Source organism: Microtus oregoni, unplaced genomic scaffold (assembly GCF_018167655.1).
Source record: "Microtus oregoni isolate MIOR12 unplaced genomic scaffold, Mior012 000018F_ref0000195, whole genome shotgun sequence".
NCBI classification, from domain to species: domain Eukaryota; kingdom Metazoa; phylum Chordata; class Mammalia; order Rodentia; family Cricetidae; genus Microtus; species Microtus oregoni.
In genome coordinates, this window is record NW_024543077.1 from 21,335,569 (window position 1) to 21,356,795 (window position 21,227).

Sequence of the window (21,227 nt, forward strand, 5' to 3'; positions counted from 1 at the left end):
CTTTCGAGTCCCAGGTCTGTAGAAAATACCAACTCCTGACGTTCATTTGTGAACAACTCAATATTACCCAAGTTTTAGTACTGACTCAACAATATCAGGCTCTCAAGAGAGACCTCAGAAAATCCCAAGATTGGGATTTGACAAAACAAGAGAAGGGAATGAAAGATTCTAAATGCATTTCTAAGCCCCCTCAACCCTAAGACATTCTTCTAAAACCTTACACTCACTCTTGGAAATGGGACAGTCGCCCCCACACACACACTTGCTGGACTGCTTATCTTCCTATGTCCTTGTTAATAATCTTCAAACATAACTCCACTCTCGGAATTGAGGCAAAGACAACCCACAGATGGTGACTCAGTTCCTGATGTGTTGATTTAGTCCCTAGAACAAGGTCAGGAAGACCACAGAGATGCTCTCCCTTATCACCTGACCACGCAGCTATTCTCCTGCCCTGGAATAGACCAATCACTGCTAGTAACCCTTTGAATAAGCCAATCCAATAAGGTGGAAAACAACCTACAGGTTCCCCCCTTGTGTCTGTGGCTTTTTGCTTTAAAAGATGGACTGTATCAGGTATCAGAGGTCCTTCATATCCCGAACTTGAAGGGTCCTGTCATGACAGAATAAAAATCCTCTTGCTTTTATATCAATTGAGGCTTTGTGAGTGGTGTCTGGAGCAACTCCTCCCTAATGATTGGGCTTCTAGTCCAACAGAGTATAAATTGAAAAATTAGAAACTAAAAGTTTAAAAATTTAATTGACTAAAAGTTACAGTATATTAGTTAGCGTTCTCTAGAGTCATAGACTTATGGACCAAATCCCTCTCCATTCATCTATCTATCTATCTATCTATCTATCTATCTATCTATCTATCTGCCTTTCTGTCTGTCTGTCTATCTATCTACCTACCTATCTACCATCTATCTATCTTTCTATCTATCTATCTATCTATCTATCTATCTATCTATCTATCATCTGTGATCATATGAAGATTTTTGGGGGAATAACTTTCAGAGTGCAGTCCAAAAATGGCTGTCAGTGAAAGGAAGGTTCAGGAATCTACCTCAGACCGACAAGACCGGGTTTTCTCAGCTGTTTTGTGTATATGCTGGAATCTCAAAGAAGTAGACTTCAATGACAATGAAGGAATACCTGTGCTGACGAGGTAAGGGAATGCAGAGATGTTGAAGACCCCATGACTATACAGGAAATGCATATGTGACAGAGCACTAGGCAGATCCACAGGAAGTGAATACATCCACCCAAACATGGAACAAGCTATTTTGCTGAGCTGCGGAAACACTTCTCTTTTGGAAAAGTCACTGTCATACCTTTCTGTGTTAACTTTGTGGAGCCATGATTCTTCCCCAAACACCTCAGCAGTGTGACTTCTGCAGCGCAATGGTGTGACCTTGCTTCCCCACACCAGTGGGCTTTAGAGTGATAACATTCATTCCTTTTTCTAACAGTCAAATTGACATTTGTCAGTCCCACAAATTTACCCTCTAACAGACCACATAGAAATTTCTATAGAAGGCAGGCATTGAGCAGTAAGACAGCATGCCCCACCTTTACTAAAAAACAAATCTGGGCAGTCCCAAAACTGGTTATCACAAAGAGATTAGATAAGGAGAATGGGTGAATCCAGGATTTAGGCAAGTTTATTAACTTTATCTAATGGTTTGGAATGTCAGGTATTCCCCTTGACTGCTAGCTCTTTCTTTCTTGGCTCAGGTCACCTGTTCAGGAGTACTGGTTTGTCTGGTTCTACCTGTTTTTGTCATTCTGATATGCCTATTATCATTGTTCTTGCTTGGGGAATATTCCAACAGTGTCTGTAAAGACTAGAAACCTCATGGAGACCAGCCCTTACTCTTACTCTTCTTCTCCTCACTACTTCTACTTCTTCCACTTACTCTCCTTCCTTCTCCTTTTCCTTCCTCTTAGTCTCTTCCCCTTGTTCCCCTTCCCCTTGATTCCCTTCCCCTTGTCCTTCTTTCCCTTCCCCTTCACCTCCTCCTTCTTCTTCTTTTCTTTTCTTTTTTTTCCCTTCTTCACTTTATTTCTCTCCCCTTACATGAAAAATAAAGAAGATGCAGTGGTAATGTACTTCAGTTTAACTTTTACACTCAGATACTTGCCTGTTGTACACATCCAATTCTAAGCATTCTGGGGGTACCGAGGCTGGCACTCAAGGCTCCCTGGTAGAGAGAAATAATACCCCATCTTTCTTCTTCCATTGTCCTTCCAGCATGGTGTGACACAAATTGAAGTTGTGCCTTCTAGCTTCAAGGTGTAGATCAACGTTGAGTGTCATTCATCCTTACTATTTGGATCATTGGCCTGTGGTCCTCCTCCCTTAAGGTACAGATCACAACTGTGCCCTCCAGTTTTGAATTGTAGTTCATTCCCGATATAATACAGTTGAAAACCAAGAACAACTGTCATAATCAATTCATTGTCAACATGACATACAATCATATCACCTTATTAATTTCCAAATGAAAATCAATAACCGGGTTGTAATTATGACTAAACATAACATAATTATGTCAAATACAAGTGATTATATATTTAGAATATTGGCAAGGTCTCATGGAGGATATCATTCTAGTATCTCAAAGTTCTGATAACCACAAATATTCTCTTAATTGATGTTGCAACATATGATAAGGAAATTTAAAGGACATAGAAATAACTTTACAAATACATTGTCAACAAAATACAACAGAAGCACTCATATCAGTTAAAGTTCTCATTGCTGCAATAGTCACGTGACTTTAGATGGTATTTAGAGCTGCCACACTCTGCTGCCCATTCTGTATTTCTCCTGACCTCTGCAAGCACTTCACAAGGTCTTGGGTCTTTTCCTAGAGAAGTGACCCATGCCTTCATTCCTGATGGGCATGTGAAGTTTGTCATACTTACTGGATTATACTGCTTTTGTTTCTCATTTGTTTTAATGGCAAGCCCTGGTATGACAAGGGGATGCCCTGAAAGATCTCCTGCATTCTGGACATATTGTCTTTCTTGTCTCTATTGTGAAGAGCAATCCAATTTCCCCATGCTAATCTGGATATATCACCTTGCCTAAAGTTGTTATTCTTTCTCTAGTCTGTTGGTTTAAGAGCATTTGAAGCCCAAATGTCCTTTTCACAGAGGAAGTTTTCCAGTGTAGTCAACCTGCCAGTAGGTTGGTGGCTGGTCACTCTTGTAATGGTGTCATACATGGGGCTAAGTTTTGGTCTGTGCTAATGCGTAATATGGCAACTCAGCAAAACTGTAGCCAAGTCAGCCATGATGAGTTCAAGTCCATGTTCTTGAACCCATGCCTATCTCCCATTTTGGCAATGTGGCCACTATGGTCATGGGCCCATTGGACACTGACATGAATAAATGGGAAAAGAGGCTGATTGTACATGGAAGAGTCAATGTGTCTCAATGAGTTTTGAACTCCTCCTCAGCTGAATGAACATTTTGATCAGCATTTATAAGGAATACAAAGGTCTTTATACTCCTTTCCCTTTCACAGAGATTCTTCACATTCTCCTTCCTCAGATGTCTTCAATCACCAATTTTCTTTTTTCTTTTTTTTAAATATTTATTTATTTATTGTGTATGCAATATTCTTTCTGTGTGTATGCTTGAAGGCCAGAAGAGGGCACCAGATCTCATTACAGATGGTTGTGAGCCACCATGTGGTTACTGGGAATTGAACTCAGGACCTCTGGAAGAGCAGGTAATGCTCTTAACTGCTGAGCCATCTCTCCAGCCCAATCACCAATTTTCTAATCATGCTCTTTACTAATCTCTCAGCATCCAGTCAAACCACTGGATAAAGTCCATCAATCAGTTCATTGCTAGTTGTAGATTAGACCATCTCTCCTTCCAAATAAACCACATTCAAATGTGTATTGTTTGATTTTCTGCCCACTGGGAACATTTCCTTTCACAAGCATCTTTCAGGGTTGTCTCAGCCAGGGATTGTAATCCTGCAGCTGTCTAATTCTGAGTGGTTCCTGCATGATGTATTGAACCATCAGCCAGGGCCTAGTCATCTCTTTCTCATTCAACCAATTATAGGGAATAGACTATAGGTGTATTATTGACAACAGAATGCATAGTAACAGGAGTAGAAACCATTGGAAGTGAACCTTCCTTGTGTCATGAACCTTCCTTGTGTCTTCAGGACCTCCTTGGTCCTGATCTGTAATATACCACTTCCATTTGATAGCAGGTTGCAGCTGTATATGTCCTACTTTGTAACTTGATAGATCCAGAAATACCCAGCTCATGATGGGCATTTCACATCACCTGATAAGGTGGTGACTATAATGATTTAAGCCACATATATTTGATACTCCTAGGTTCTAGGGGTCAGACAGGCCCTCAGGCACCCAGGGATGTTAAAGGCTCCCTCCTGCATGATCCACATATTACTCAGCTAAGCCCTTCTCTACTTGCATGAGCCCTATCATCTGCATATGATGTAGCCTTGTCAACCCCTGTGTGCATACACCAGACAGCTTGTAAAAGCTGGATGAGCCATCTTCCCAGGCCTGTGCACATCCCTTCTAATACACTCCTAAGAGTATTCATTGTGTGCTCTGTTTCCTTCATGTTAAGAAAAAAATCCTAGCCCATAGTCCAATTAGGTAAAATGAATCCAAATCAAAATGCTTACCATTTTATTAAGTACAGAGCCCTCTGATGACCGATCCTATGTTGGGAGACAGGACGAGGGGGGGGGGCGAGAGGGAGGAGCCCATGCAAACTGGGAACTAAGTGTTTCTCCTCTAGGATCACACCTAAATACACTGTTGGAGAGGTCCTGACCCCTCACTGAGGGGGTTGTACCTGGAATGCTGGGATTTGTAGTCCAGGCTAATGCAACTCCTCATCCAGAGGGTGCGGTGATGAATGTCAGAGCCTTGGGCTATGTTCCAGACTTAACATTTCTCACTTGTGCCAAGTAATTTCGGTGACCTACCGTCAAATGTTCGGTTTTTCCCAGTGAATTGAATTAATAATATGTGCTTGCATATTTGAGTATATTTATTTAGCAAATGCTTTTCTGGGCAGCAGCGACAGATATTTGGAATGAATTTAAGAGGTAATATTGTTCCAATTCTCCAGTTCTCCTTTTTTGGATGTTATTCAGGTTTCTTATTTTCCTGGGTTGTGTAAATTTTTGTTTGTAGACTGTGTAGTGGCTGTGGTCTTCCACCTAGTCAGCCTTCTCAGAGATTAATAGAGATCATTATAACTGTTCCTCCAGAAGCACTGTATACAGGGCTGTTAGGTGACTTTTCCTTGATGTTTTCTGGTTTTGTGTTCTCTATTTTTTTGTGTTTGTGAAAATTATGGTGTTGGTAAAGTTATCTTTTAGAATAAGCATCAAGATTGATAGTCGACTTTTCACAGTGTCGTCTACTTGAATTTCAAGCAAGACCTTATGGTACAGTATGAACATGCCAGAGGCATTTCTTTCCGTCATTTGTCTAATTTACATTTGTTCCTACATGATTTTGATTTAAGAATGTCCCTAAATGTCTCTGCTTTTACATTGTGATTATGGTTAGAAGTGGACTTGTTAACTGAGCATGCTTAAGGAAAGGGAGATGATACATGAGCATGTTCAGACTCCCTACATAAAATCTCCATGCTTCATTTGTTGAGGAACAATACTGTTTTGAAAACAACTCCAAGCTGGACGGTGGTGGCTCACGCCTTTAATCCCAGCATTTGGGAGGCAGAGGCAGGCGGATCTCTGTGAATTCGAGACTAGCCTGGTCTACAAGAGCTAGTTCCAGGACAGGCTCCAAAGCCACAGAGAAACCCTGTCTCAGAAAACCAAAAAAACAAAAAAAAAACCCCAACAACTTCCACACTCTTTGTGCCTCCTGCAGGCAAGAATTTTTTTTTTATCATTTTTTCTGTCTTGGTTGTTGAAATGTCTGGATATTTTTGGTAGTTAAAACTGACTACCTCTGGGATTATCTGATACACAAAGAATTGATTATACCTGAGAGAGATTTTACTTAAAGGTTTTTGAAATGGGAAAATCCTCCATTAGTCTGTATAATTTGAGATGATAGGACTCACTTTAAGCTGCTTGGTGTTTGTTCACAATTAACCAGTGAGCCATCTCTCCCACCCACGTCTGTGCACAGTCCTATCACCATCACTCTTGAGCAGAGGTAGTGGGATTTTCTAGTTTGAGACCAGTCTGGCCTACAGAATGAGTTGTACAACCACACAGAAAAATCCTGTCTTGAAATCACACACACAAAAACAACTGAATCCAACAAAGACTATGGCCCAACTTAATCAGCATCTTACATTCTGGTAGCAGCAGTCACATATAAAGTATTTTGAAGAAGAAAAGTATCTTTTTTGCCTCTGTGCTCTAGCTCTGGCTACCAAGCTCATTCCTTTACTAGTACTAGAGCCTACTGCATTGTAATTTTGATGAATACTTAAAACCAGCTGAGTCACAGAGCCTTGTGGGCAGAACAACTACAAGATTCTTCACATGACCTTAGACAAAAGGCTGAGAAGCAAGCTATTGGATTCTTCAATTGCTTTTGGTAGGCAGCTATTCTTAAGTTACCTGGACAACAGCTTGTGAGACATTCTAATAAGCCCACTTTTTACATACATGTTGAGATTCATTCTATCAGTCCTGTTGATGTAGAGAATCTTGAATACTCCAGTTGCATATTTTATTCACCTGACTATGGAGGGAGATGTGCTGGCTAACAACAGTGCTCATGAAGACATTCTTTCTAGCTCCATTATTCTCTACATATTCAAATTTCTATGACCACTACTCTTTTTATTATTATTCATTTGCCCGGAGTTTGCTTCGAATTCAAGGAACAAAACCCATAAAGCAATGGAACAATTATCCAGCTTTCTGATGGGGGAAAGACCAATCATCTAGATCGAGATCTGGTTTCTGCTTTTCTCTTTCCTGTTGTATAAAATCCCTGTGAAAACCATGTAAAAAGTAACTTCAGTTCATCTGACCTCAGAATGAAGACACAGAACAAATATTTCATTTTGTAACTTTAAAACTCTCTTTAATTGTTAGTATTCTAGGCATCCTTACCTCTGTCGAAGAGGAAATTACACCACCCACCTAGCACAGTGTTGTCGAAGAGGAAATTACACCACCCACCTAGCACAGTGTACCATACAAGTCACATAGTGTGCTGGAAGAAAAAGGGAACGTTCCTAGGAGTGCAAAAAGATGACATTGATTGCTTTAGTAGCCTTGGGAAAGTGCTATTGAAATATATATATATTCTCAGATCTGGAGAAGTTCTCTATTAGGGGGAATGGATTGCACAGGAACCAGTATTCTGTCTCTTTAAGCACACTGTATCCCGATGGGAGGTACTCTTGTCACTCAGGACTCACTAGCCAATCATGTACTCCAGGTGACCTTCCAGTCAGAAGCAGTGCAGGCCTCTTCCTGGCAGCCATCTTCAGTCTTGGCTTTGAGAGGAGCTTGTGCCAGTGGATTCCTGTTCCCGGGTGCAGTTGCTGTTGCAGGGAGACGATGCGCTGAGAACTTTGGCAAAATGGAGAAGCACAACATGGTGAGTGAGGGAATGCTGTCTCCTGATGTGGAGGAGCAGAGGGTGAGGGGCGGAAAACACTATAGTGTTTTCTCCATGGGTCTGGGTGGGAACCTGTCGCCATATTCCCTGTATGTGAACTTCCTCATGGTCCCTGCTAACTCCTGAACCTAGGGGCAGGCCTCTGAATAACTTTGTTCTGTGGCTTCATCTCCTTAGAGTATTGGGAGCAGGAAGTTGTGTGTAAATACACTTTCCTAGTCAAGTTCAACACGGTTCATGCATTCATGGCCAAGTTGCCAAACTCAGAGAAGCCTAGATTCTCCAATATCTTCTCGACATCTAGCACTTTGCATTTAAGATTTAAATATAATCTGAATTTATATTTAAATTTGTGGAGGTTATCAAAGGCATCTCACGTGTTGTGTAGCTTTCCACTACTGTACCAAAATGTTGAAGAGTAGAATTGGTGATACAATAGATTGACCAATGCTTAAAAAATAATTAGTCTCACAAAGTAGAATTTAGCAGAGGGAGAACTGCATCTAAAACACCAGACTTTAAGTATATGCTAATTAGGCCTGGTAGAGATTAGAATGCCCAGGTATACACTGTTCAGATTGTTTAGATATTTGACTCCAAACTATTTCAAAGAAGCCAGCACTGATTTAAAAATAAAAAGTCGTTGCCAGGCAGTGGTGGTGCACGCCTTTCATTCCAGCACTCTGGAGGCAGAGGCTGGTGAATTTCTTTGAGTTCAAGGCCAGTCTGGTCTACAGGAGTTCCAGGACAGGCTCCAAAGCTACTGAGAAATCCCCATCTCGAAAAATCCCCGAGTGCAGGGATTAAAGGAGTGCCCCACCACTGCCCAACTAAGATGCTATTTTTCTTCAGAATCTTACTGGGTATGGGATATATCTTCTGCAACATCTCCCCACCCTATCTTTTTTATCTTTTACTCGTTCAGTCCAGTTTTTCTCCTCTCTCATGATCTTCACCTTAGAACCCTGTCAGTTAAGAATGACCTGCTGTAACATGTCATTGGCATACTTAAGAGAATATTCTGAGAATACTTTTGCCTAAATATTTAGACTGACAAGTTGCCTGTTTCTATTTCAATTGTTCAAACTATAATCTGGATCATTATCTTAAGGGATACTTATGGATAACGGCATATATTGAATGCAAAATCTGTCTAACCTAGCTCCCCTTGAGCATTGGACAGAGATCATTAAAGAGACTTTTCTTTATTAATCTTCTAAATGTGTTTTGTGATTTCTCAGTAGAAAGTCATATTAATTCTAGAAGAGCTGCATTTCCATCCCAATAGAAATATTGTTTCTGAGACAACTTCTGTTGTGTTGACTCAGGTGGCCTTGGTCCCTGTCTGTTGCTTTCCTGGGCAACCTTGAGTGTCCTCTATATTACGCCTTCAAAGTTCTTAAATGACTGTACCAGTTCCAGTATTAAAATTATGTATTTGCCTGGCAGTAGTGGTGCACGCAGAGTCTACAAGAACTAGTTCCTGGACATGCACCAAAGCTACAGCGATACCCTGTCTCAAAACCAATACATTAAAATTAAATAAAATAAAATAAATTAATGCATTTGAGCCATGTAGTTGACTGCCAACACAGTCACAGGAAAAGGATTTGCATATGGAGCATTTCTTCTGTCCTCAGACCACAATAGGAAGAATAGATTATTGCATGCACTTCAGGGGGCACAGCATAGGCAATCAGCTGTTGGAGCCACCACTATGAAAAAGGGCCTGACCTTGGTAGCAGGAGAGGTTTGTAATTGCCCAGCATGTGTAAATTAATGTCATGTGAATGAACACAGACCAGATTGTATGGGTGTCCAGATTAGGAAGGTTATCTTGAGTCAAGGAACATTGAATTTGCAATTAGGGAACCATCCTCTGCAGATATGATCGATATTTTTTTTAATTGAAATTTACTGATCTCTACAATTTCCAATGCTTCACTTCCTCCCTCTCCACTCCCATCTTCAACCCTCTCCCAAGGTCCCCATGTACCCAATTTACTCAGGAGATCTTGTCTTTTTATACTTTATACTTCCCATGTAGATTAAGACTGTATGTAAGTCTCTCTTAGCCTACTCTTTTTTAAAGTCAATATAGAAAATTTTATTTAATCTCAAAAGTGCATTTTTTGGTGTATTGAGAGAGGCTTTCTCTGTAGCTTTGGAGCCTGTCCTGGAACTAGCTCTTGTAGACCAGGCTGACCTCAAACTCACAAAGATACGCCTGCTTCTGCTTCTGAGTGCTGGGATTAAAAGCGTGTACCACCACTGTCCAGCTAAAAGTGCATTATTATCATCACTTTAAAAATCACTTTTTGGCATAAGTTTCAAATACTTTCTTTATGTTTATTGCTTCTCTTATCTCTATTTGTTTCTGTTCTCCATTGTTTCTAAGTCATTGAGAGTTTCATTTCATTTCTTTCAAGTTATGTTGATTTCTATGTAGAACAATGTCTCCTATACTTTAGGCTTGCCTCTTGCTATGTAATTGAGAATTATTTTGAACATCTAATCATGCCTCTGTTGCCGGTTCTGGGAAGACAGTCCTGCAACTCCTTCCAGGTTTGTCCTTCTCTAGTCAGTGAGAAAGAAAAACAGAGCAGTTAATGAGTGTCTGCTAATCATTCTGGCTTTTATTGGGGACTTAGAAATGAAGAGGGATTGGTATAAGAGTTGAACTCATTGACAAACTTTGAAGCTGGTGGAGACAGTGCAGGAAGTGAGAGGTGGGCCTGAGGGTGAGAGCTTTCCTCCTTCAACTGAGATTACTTACATGGAATCAGGTAGCCCTGATTGATCAGTTGCGATGCTGTATTATTATCGTGATTGACCATTGTTTGCAGTTCACAGACAATGGCAATCTGGGTGTGGGGCTGACCCTAATTGCAATATTACAATAGTTCATCCAAAATAGATGATCTGGGTAAAATATTGTGTCCCTGCTTAACAGGACTGTTACTTTTCTGGATTCAGACCTTCATCTTTAGGGAAAATACATGACAAATATTTATTGTGCTCTAATACAAATCCCTAGTCTCTGGAGGACATGGCTTTTAGCCTATTTCAACTTTTCAAAATAATTTTTGAGATTAAAACTACATCATATTCACATTGTCTTTGCTCCCTCCAAGCCCTAACATGATCCAGATTGTTTTCTAATTCATGGTTTGTTTTTCTTTAACAACAGTTACAAAGTAACCACAGTTATACAGGAACAGTGATTACTTTATGAATGTGACCTGTGCTTGTCTTCAGGATTTCCCATCTCTGACGCAATGGGATGGCTGCACTGGAAAGTGAGTGTGCAATGCAATGTGCACACAGAGGACCCTGTGCTTTGGAAACAGGATGTGGTGTAGGAGAGTCGAATTATGTGTTAAATACAAACTTTCTAAACTAGGGCACTGTATGCTGGGCTGGGAGGGCAGAACTGGAAGGAATTTGCTGTCTGAGTCATTTGATCTCTGATCCTCCTATAGAGGAGCTGCTAATAATGTGAGGCCCATATAGGTGGCCCTAGCCTGTGAGGAATTCTGGGAAGGGTTAGCAATCGGGAGTACTAGTAGCAGACACTTTGTGGGTTCTTTCCATGATTCTATTCTGCCTCTGCAGTAGGAGTAGTAAGGAAGATCACAAGCTATACCGTGGTGATTGTTGGGCAATCAGGCCTATTGAACTGTCATTTCTGCTGTGCCTTGGACTGATCATGAGGCAGACTGTAGTTATGTTGGTCCATGTGGTTCATGTTGGCAGTGTCCCTTGTCCTCTGAGTCTCCCTGTATATGAATTTATTGGGGCAGGGGAGTCTCTGGAAATTCAGGATATGATGGTGATTGTCTTTTACACACATGGACACTGCTCTTTGTGTGCAATGGGAAGAGAGATTAGAAAACTGAAGGTCTAGATTCCAGAAGTTCTCAATATTGCATTCCAATTTCAGATTTGTGTTATAAAGATTACAAATAGTTTAGGAACTGGTAGGAAATGATGATATTGATCTTCTAGTAATGCATGATTAGAAGGCTTTTAATGTGATGCTGCCACTAGCTGCAATGGTGTGATCCAGTGAAGCTTGTTCCAGGGAACAAAGGAGTTTCTGATCTGCAGAGATTTCTCAGGTGTGTATTGTGTTGGGCAGGTAGATGGAGCGTAATTCACACCTTGGGCCATAATCCATGTAGGAGAAAATAAATTTTAAATCATTTTTCTTTTTTTCATAAACAGCTTTCCTCATGACACATTATTTAAAAAAAAACACATCTCTTGTAATTGAGGTTAATAAATAAACAAAATGCAGATCCCACCTCCTTATTCCCAATTCTTCCCATTCCCTCCAAATAAAAGGGAAAAATGTAAACAAAAATAAAACAAAACAACAACACCTGATAAACAACAACAAAAACCACAGTGCAAAACTTCCCAAAACATAGTAGTGTATTTCCCCAGGGGTAAGTGGAATTTACACTGAATCCACTGTGAGTGAGTTCTTCCCGCTACAAAAATCTGCAAAGAAAGACACTCAAGACAGAAAAATAAACAAAATGCCACCAAAAAAATGCAGCAAACAAACTGGAGAGGCAGGAACCCCAAGGAAAGAAGGGTAGCCTATTCCTTGACCTGGTAAATCAGGAACAGGCCGGGACTCCAAAAAGCAGAAAGAAGATGAGGGAAGGAAACAAGATGAACAGATTGGTGCCCTCCAGAGCTCTAGGTTAAAAAAAGCCTCCTACCATCCGTGCCCACCTACCCTTGGGCATGCTCAAAGAGAGTGAAGTGGAGCAGGAAAATAGGGAGCAGGTTGCACATTTGAGAAGTGTCCATATCGAATCTCCATAGGGAATATGTCAATCCTGTCTTACTCCCTGGGCCTGCCCTACTGCCCAGAGCAGGTTCCTCCTCAGTTAGTTATGGGATTCTCCCCCTTCCACAGTATATCTTTTGTATTTATTTTTATTTATTTATATTTATTTATGTATTTATTTATTATTATGTATGCAATATTGTGTCTGTGTGTATGTCTGCAGGCCAAAAGAGGGCACCAGACCTCTTTACAAGTGGTTGTGAGCCACCATGTGGTTGCCGGGAACTGAACTCAGGACCTTTGGAAGAGCAGGCAATGCTCTTAACCCCTGAACCATCTCTCCAGCCCAGTATATCTTTTTTTTTTAACTTTTTTTTATTGAGAAAAGAGAAAAAAAAACCAAATTTCCTCCTCCTCCCAGCCTCCCATTTCCTTCCCCCTCCTCCCACCCTTCTTCCCCTCCCCCCACTCCTCTCCCCCTCCCTCTCCAGCCCAAAGAGCAGTCAGATTTCCCTGCCCTGTGGTAGGGAAATGCAAATCCCACCTCCTTATTCCCAATTCTTCCCATTCCCTCCAAATAAAAGGGAAAAATGTAAACAAAAATAAAACAAAACAACAACACCTGATAAACAACAACAAAAACCACAGTGCAAAACTTCCCAAAACATAGTAGTGTATTTCCCCAGGGGTAAGTGGAATTTACACTGAATCCACTGTGAGTGAGTTCTTCCCGCTACAAAAATCTGCAAAGAAAGACACTCAAGACAGAAAAATAAACAAAATGCCACCAAAAAAATGCAGCAGACAAACTGGAGAGGCAGGAACCCCAAGGAAAGAAGGGTAGCCTATTCCTTGACCTGGTAAATCAGGAACAGGCCGGGACTCCAAAAAGCAGAAAGAAGATGAGGGAAGGAAACAAGATGAACAGATTGGTGCCCTCCAGAGCTCTAGGTTAAAAAAAGCCTCCTACCATCCGTGCCCACCTACCCTTGGGCATGCTCAAAGAGAGTGAAGTGGAGCAGGAAAATAGGGAGCAGGTTGCACATTTGAGAAGTGTCCATATCGAATCTCCATAGGGAATATGTCAATCCTCCCTGGGCCTGCCCTACTGCCCAGAGCAGGTTCCTCCTCAGTTAGTTATGGGATTCTCCCCCTTCCACAGTATATCTTTTGTATTTATTTTTATTTATTTATATTTATTTATGTATTTATTTATTATTATGTATGCAATATTGTGTCTGTGTGTATGTCTGCAGGCCAAAAGAGGGCACCAGACCTCTTTACAAGTGGTTGTGAGCCACCATGTGGTTGCCGGGAACTGAACTCAGGACCTTTGGAAGAGCAGGCAATGCTCTTAACCCCTGAACCATCTCTCCAGCCCAGTATATCTTTTTTTTTAACTTTTTTTTATTGAGAAAAGAGAAAAAAAAAACCAAATTTCCTCCTCCTCCCAGCCTCCCATTTCCTTCCCCCTCCTCCCACCCTTCTTCCCCTCCCCCCACTCCTCTCCCCCTCCCTCTCCAGCCCAAAGAGCAGTCAGATTTCCCTGCCCTGTGGTAAGTCCTAGGTCCTCCCCCCTCCGTGCATTTCTAGGAAGGTGAACATCCAAACTGGCTAGGCTCCCACAAAGCCAGCACATTACGTAGGTTCAAAACCCCGTGCCATTTTCCTTGGGTTCTCATCAGCCCTCATTGTTGGCCATGCTCAGAGAGTCCAGTTTTATCCCATGCTTTTTCAGTCACAGTCCAGCTGGCCTTGGTGAGCTCCCAATAGATCAGCTCCACTGTCTCAGTGGGTGGGTGCTCCCCTCGTGGTCCCGACTTCTTTGCTCATGTTCTCCCTCCTTCTGCTCCTCATCGGGACCTTGGGAGCTCAGTCCAGTGCTACAGTGTGGGTCTCTGTCTCTGTCTCCATCCATCACCAGATGAAGGTTCTATGATGATATGCAAGATATTCGTCAGTATTGCTCTAGGATAGGGTCATTTCAGGTTCCCTATCCTCAGCTGCCCAAGGAACTAACTGGGGACCTCGGCTTGGGTATCTGGGAGCCACTCTAGGTTCAAGTCTCTTGCCAACCCTAAGGTGGCTCCCTTAACTAAGAACCGTGCTTCCGTGCTCCCCCATCCAACCTTCCTTCATCCCAATCCTCCCCCTTTCCCAAGCTCCCCCCCATTCTCCCCCTCTCCCCCCTCTCTCCCCATCTCCCCTTACCCCCATCCCACCCCACCCCCAAGATCTCAATTTTCTCCCCGGCAATTTTGTCTACTTCCCATAGCCAAGAGGACAACTATATGCTTTTCCTTTGGTTCACCTTCTTACTTGGCTTCTTTGGGATCACCAAGTGTAGACTCCGTGACCCTTGTTTATGGCTAGAAACCAATTATGAGTGAGTACATCCCACGTTCATCTTTTTGGCTCTGGGATACCTCACTCAGGATAGTGTTTTCTATTTCCATCCATTTGCATGCAAAATTCGAGAAGTCATTGTTTTTTACCGCAGCATAGTACTCTAATGTGTACATATTCCACACTTTCTTCATCCATTCTTCCATTGAAGGGCATCTAGGTTGTTTCCAGGTTCTGGCTATTACAAATAATACTGCTATGAACATAGTTGAACAAATGCTCTTGTCATGTGATAGAGCATCTCTTGGGTATATTCCCAGGAGTGGTATTGCTGGGTCCAGGGGTAAGTTGATCCCGAATTTCCTGAGAAACCGAAACACCGATTTCCAAAGTGGTTGCACAAGATTGCATTCCCACCAGCAATGGATGAGTGTTCCCCTTCCTCCACAGCCTCTCCAGCAAAGGCTATCATTTGAGTTTTTTATTTTAGCCATTCTGACAGGTGTAAGATGATATCTCAAAGTTGTTTTTATTTGCATTTCCCTGATTGCTAAGGAGGTTGAGCATGACCTTAAGTGTCTTTTGGCCATTTGAACTTCCTCTGCTGAGAATTCTCTGTTCAGTTCAGTGCCCCATTTTTTAATTGGGTTAATTAGCATTTTAAAGTCTAGTTTCCTGAGTTCTCTATATATTTTGGAGATCAGACCTTTGTCTGTTGCGGGGTTGGTGAAGATCTTCTCCCAGTCAGTAGGTTGCCTATTTGTCTTGGTGACAGTGTCCTTTGCTTTACAGAAGCTTCTCAGTTTTAATAGGTCCCATTTATTCAATGTTGCCCTTAAAGTCTGTGCTGTTGGGGTTACACATAGGAAGCGATCTCCTGTGCCCATCTCCTGTAGGGTACTTCCCACTTTCTCTTCTATCAGGTTCACTGTGTTCTGACTGATAGTGAGGTCTTTAATCTATTTGGACTTGAGTTTTGTGCATGGTGATAGATATGGGTCTATTTTCATTCTTCTACAGGTTGACATCCAGTTATGCCAGCACCATTTGTTAAAAATGCTTTCTTTCTTCCATTGTATACTTTTGGCTCCTTTATCAAAAATGAGGTGTTCATAGGTTTGTGGGTTAAAATTCGGGTCTTCTATACGATTCCATTGGTCGACTTCTCTGTTTTTATGCCAGTACCACACTGTTTTCATCATTGTAGCTCTGTAATAGAGTTTGAAGTCAGGGATGGTAATGCCTCCAGACAGTCCTTTATTGTATAGGATTGTTTTGGCTATCCTGGGTTTTTTGTTTTTCCAAATAAAGTTGATTATTGTCCTCTCAAGATCTGTGAAGAATTTTGATGGGACCCTGATGGGGATTGCATTGAATCTATAAATTGCCTTTGGTAGAATTGCCATTTTTAGTATGCTGATCCTCCCAATCCAAGAGCAAGGAAGGTCCTTCCATTTTCTGGTATACTCCTCAATTTCTTTCTTCAATGCCTTAAAGTTCTTGTCAAATAGATCTTTCACTTCCTTGGTTAGAGTTACCCCAAGATATTTTATGCTGTTTGTGGCTATTGTGAAAGGTGAAGCTTCTCTGATTTCCCTCTCTGCTTCCATATCCTTTGTGTATAAGAGGGCGACTGATTTTTTGGAGTTTATCTTGTATCCTGCCACATTACTAAAGGTGTTTATCAGCTGTAAAAGTTCTTTGGTGGAGTTTTTGGGGTCGCTTATGTACACTATCATATCATCTGCAAATAACGAAAGTTTAACTTCTTCCTTTCCAATTCGAATCCCTTTGATCCCCTTATGTTGTCTTATTGCTATTGCTAGAACTTCAAGTACTATATTGAAGAGGTATGGCGAGAGTGGACAGCCTTGTCGTGTTCCTGAATTTAGTGGGATGGATTTAAGTTTCTCTCCATTTAATTTGATGTTAGCTGTCGGCTTGCTGTATATAGCTTTTATTATATTTAGGTATGACCCTTGTATCCCTAGTCTCTCCAATTCTATTATCATAACGGGATGTTGAATTTTGTCAAATGCTTTTTCAGCATCTAATGAAATGATTATATGGTTTTTTTCTTTCAGTTTATTTATATGCTGGATTACATTGATAGATTTTCGTATGTTGAACCAGCCCTGCATCCCTGGGATGAAGCCTACTTGATCATAATGGATAATTTTCCTAACGTGTTCTTGGATTTGGTTTGCCAGTATTTTGTTGAGGATTTTTGCATCGATGTTCATGAGTGAGATTGGTCTATAATTTTCTTTCTTGGTTGAGTCTTTGTGTGGTTTTGGTATCAGAGTAACTGTAGCTTCATAAAAGGAATTTTGCAATGACTCTTCTGTTTCTATATTGTGAAATACATTAAGGAATATAGGTATTAGGTCTTCTTGGAAGTTCTGGTAGAATTCCGCATTGAAACCATCTGGTCCTGGGCTTTTTTTGGTAGGGAGGTTTTTGATAACCTCTTCTAATTCTTTGCGACTAACAGGTCTATTTAGATTGTTCACCTGGTCCTGGTTTAACTTTGGTATATGGTATTTATCTAAAAAAGTGTGCATTTCCTTTACATTTTCCAGTTTTGTGGCATATAGGCTTTTGTAGTAAGATCTAATGATTCTCTGAATTTCCTCTGTGTCTGTGGTTATGTCCCCCTTTTCATTTCTGATCTTATTAATTTGCAAATTCTCTCTCTGCCGTTTGATTAGTTTGGATAGGGGTTTGTCAATCTTGTTGATTTTCTCCAGAAACCAGCTTTTTGTTTCATTGATTCTTTGGATTGTTTTCTGTGTTTCTATTTTGTTGATTTCAGCCCTCAGTTTGATTATTTCCAGTCTTCTACTCCTCCTAGGTGAGTCTGCTTCTTTTTTTTCTAGAGCTTTCAGTTGGGCTGTTAAGCCTCCAATGTGAGCTTTCTCTGTTTTGTTTAAGTGGGCACTTAGTGCTATGAACTTTCCTCTTAGCACTGCTTTCATAGTGTCCCATAAGTTTAAGTATGTTGTTTCTTTATTTTCATTGAATTCAAGGAAGACTTTAATTTCTTTCTTAATTTCTTCCTTAATCCAGGTATGGTTCAGTAGTTGACTGCTCAGTTTCCATGAGTTTGTAGGCTTTTTGGGGGTAGCATTGTTGTTGAATTCTAACTTTAATCCATGGTGATCTGATAAGACACAGGTGGTTATTAATATTTTTTTGTAACTGTGGATGTTTGCTTTGTTACCGACTATGTGGTCGATTTTTGAGAAGGTTCCATGAGCTGCAGAGAAGAAGGTATATTCTTTCCTATTTGGGTGGAATGTTCTATAGATGTCTGTTAAGTCCATTTGATTCATTACCTCCATTAATTCTCTTATTTCTCTGTTAGGTTTCTGTCTGTTTGACCTGTCCATTGGTGAGAGAGGAGTGTTGAAGTCTCCTACTATTAGTGTGTGCGGTTTGATGGCTGCCTTGAGTTTTAGCAATGTTTCTTTTATGTACGTGGGTGCTTTTAAATTAGGGGCATAGATGTTCAGAATTGAGACTTCATCCTGCTGAACTGTTCCTGTTATGAGTATAAAATGCCCCTCTCCATCTCTTCTGATTGATTTAAGTTTGAAGTCAACTTTGTTAGAGATTAGTATGGCCACACCTGCTTGTTTCTTAGGTCCATTTGCTTGATAAGCCTTTTTCCAGTCCTTTACTCTGAGTAGGTGCCTGTCTTTGTGGTTGAGGTGTGTTTCTTGTAAACAGCAGAATGTTGGATCCTGTTTTCGTATCCAATCTCTTAGCCTGTGCCTTTTAATAGGTGAGTTGAGTCCATTGACATTAAGTGATATTAATGACCAGTGGATGTTAACTCCGGTCATTTTTTTAGTAGTAGAGTTTGTGTGTTTCCCTTCTTTGATTTGTGTTGGTGAAGGGTCTCTAGATGTCTGAGTTATTGTGGTCATTGTTGGACTCCTTGGTTAGTGATTTTCCTTCTATTACTTTCTGTAAGGCTGGATTTGTGGCTGCGTATTGTTTGAATTTGTTTTTATCCTGGAAAATTTTATTTTCTCCATTTATAGTGAACGAAAGCTTGGCTGGGTATAGTAATCTGGGCTTGCATCCATGGTCTCTTAGTTTCTGAAGTACATCTATCCAGGACCTTCTGGCTTTCATGGTTTCCATGGAGAAGTCAGGTGTAAGTCTGATAGGTTTACCTTTATAAGTAATTTGGCCTTTTTCCTTTGCAGCTCTTAATATTCTTTCCTTATTCTGTATGCTTTGTGGTTTGATAATTATATGGCGAGGGGATGTTCTTTTTTGATCCAGCCTATTCAGTGTTCTGTATGCTTCTTGAACCTTCATATGTATATCTTTCTTTAGGTTGGGAAAGTTTTCTTCTATAATTTTATTAAATATATTTTCTGGACCATTGAGCTGCACTTCTTCTCCTTCTTCTACTCCTATTATTCTTAGGTTTGGTCTTTTTATTGTGTCCCATATTTCCTGAATATTTTTTGATGAGAGTTTGTTGGACTTGCTGTTTTCTTTGGTCAGAGTGTTTATTTTCTCTATGGTATCTTCAGAATCTGAGATTCTTTCTTCTATCTCTTGTATTCTGTTGGTTATGCTTGTTTCTGTAGACTCTGTTTGTTTACTTAAATTTTCCATGTCCAGCCGGCCCTCTGTTTGTGTTTTCTTCTTTGCCTCCATTTCAGTTTTCACGTCTTGCACCGTTTCCATTATCTGTTTGATTGTTTTTCCTTGGTTTTCTAGGGTATCATTCACTGATTTATTCAGTTCTTCAAACTTTCTGTTATATTTCTCATCCATTTCTATAAGGGCATTTTTTACATGCTGTTTAAGGGCGTCAATCACTTTCATGAAGTCAACCTTTTCTACTTCTTCTTGATTAAGGTGTTCATGTCCTCCCGTTGTGAGGTCGCTGGTTTCTGGTGGCTTCATGTTGCTTTTCAGCTTGTTGGGCGAATTCTTGCCTTGGCGTCTACCCATCTCTTCTTCCAAATGCTCCCTTATGGATCTTCTTTTCCGGATCAGGTCTCCTTGCCTACCCAATGCTGGATCTCCCCAACGTTGTCTCCCCCCAATGCTGGGTCTCCCCAAGGCTGGGTCTCCTGGCGCCGAGAGATCAGGCCTCCGTGCTGGTGGGCAGGTCGCAAACAAAGCGCCTACCCTGCTTGGTGCAGGCAGGCCAAAGAAACAAAGGAACTCCCGCCTGCTTGGGTGCCCCGAGGATTCGGACCCAGTGCCCAGACTGGCTGGGCTGGGTGATGTTGTTTGCAGAAAGAGGACAGTGGGGCCGAGGTGGGGAGGGTTCTGGATGGGAGCTGGGTGGGCTAGGAAGAAAGAGGAGGTATGCAGGGAGTGGGGGCCCTGCCGAGAGCTCAAGAAGGATAGGGGGCCAAGGAAGCTCTGAACTCCCCTTCCCGGGCTGGCGCCGCAGGGTCAGAAACTCACCCCAACGCTGGGTTCCTGGCGCCTAGAGATCAGGCCTCCATCCTGGTGGGCAGGTCGCAAACAAAGCGCCTACCCTGCTTGGTGCAGGCAGGCCATAGAAACAAAGAGAGTCCCGCCCGCTTGGGTGCCCCGATGATTCGGACCCAGTGCCCAGACAGGCTGGGCTGGGTGATGTTATGTCCCAGTATATCTTTTTTAAAAATAAATTTCCACCTTCTGTTTTTCTTTTCTTTTTTTATATCTTTTTTTTTTTTTGATGCAAGGGCCAGCTGTTTAAACCACTGTCCAATCCAGACTGGGAGCTGTTTTAGTTGGTAGTTTGGGCACAGTATTGGGCACACGGGTAACCCGTCTGTTGTGCTGATGGGAATCACCTTGATCTGTCTCCCTCTAAACAGGGAATCATCTAAAGCCAGGGAAGTTCTCACTGACTCTGTCTAAGAATTCTATATATACAAACCCTTTGGCAGGGCCACTGAATTTGGCACAGACTGTAGTAACACAGTTGAATGAAACCACATCCATGAAAGTGAGCTTCCACCTCTTCTGCTGTTACACCATAGTCCACATTGCCAACATAGATGGAACTGGCATCAGCCTCCATCTTCTCCTCAAGAGACGTGATCACTGAACCCGCATTGCCTGGGGTTGTACTCTTAGTCATCTGCTTCTCTACCTCATTTTGTAGCTCCTTTAACTTCTCATTCTCTTCCTCTATCTCCCTGACTCCCTGAAGCTTTGATCACTTCCAGCAATCATACAGAAAATATCATACCCAAAAAATACAAAAACATATACAAAAAATAGCAGTAACTTTATTTTCAGAAGTGCTTGGAACTCCAAGTAGTTAGAGTAAATCAAATTGATTTACATGTAAACTGATTCTTTAAAAATCTGTTCTCTTGAAATTCCATTTAAAAAGATTTTATTTCCTCACTGTGATGCAGACTTGGATTCCATCACCAATTGTAGGAAACAACATGGTAAGTGATCCTAACACA

At 41.3% G+C, this 21,227-nt stretch overlaps 1 pseudogene; it reads left to right on the top strand.

Annotated features, from left to right (window-relative positions):
* The first annotated feature begins 1,031 nt into the window (after positions 1-1,031).
* The window catches only part of LOC121458675, a 35,418-nt pseudogene continuing 15,222 nt past the window's right edge, over positions 1,032-21,227 (top strand).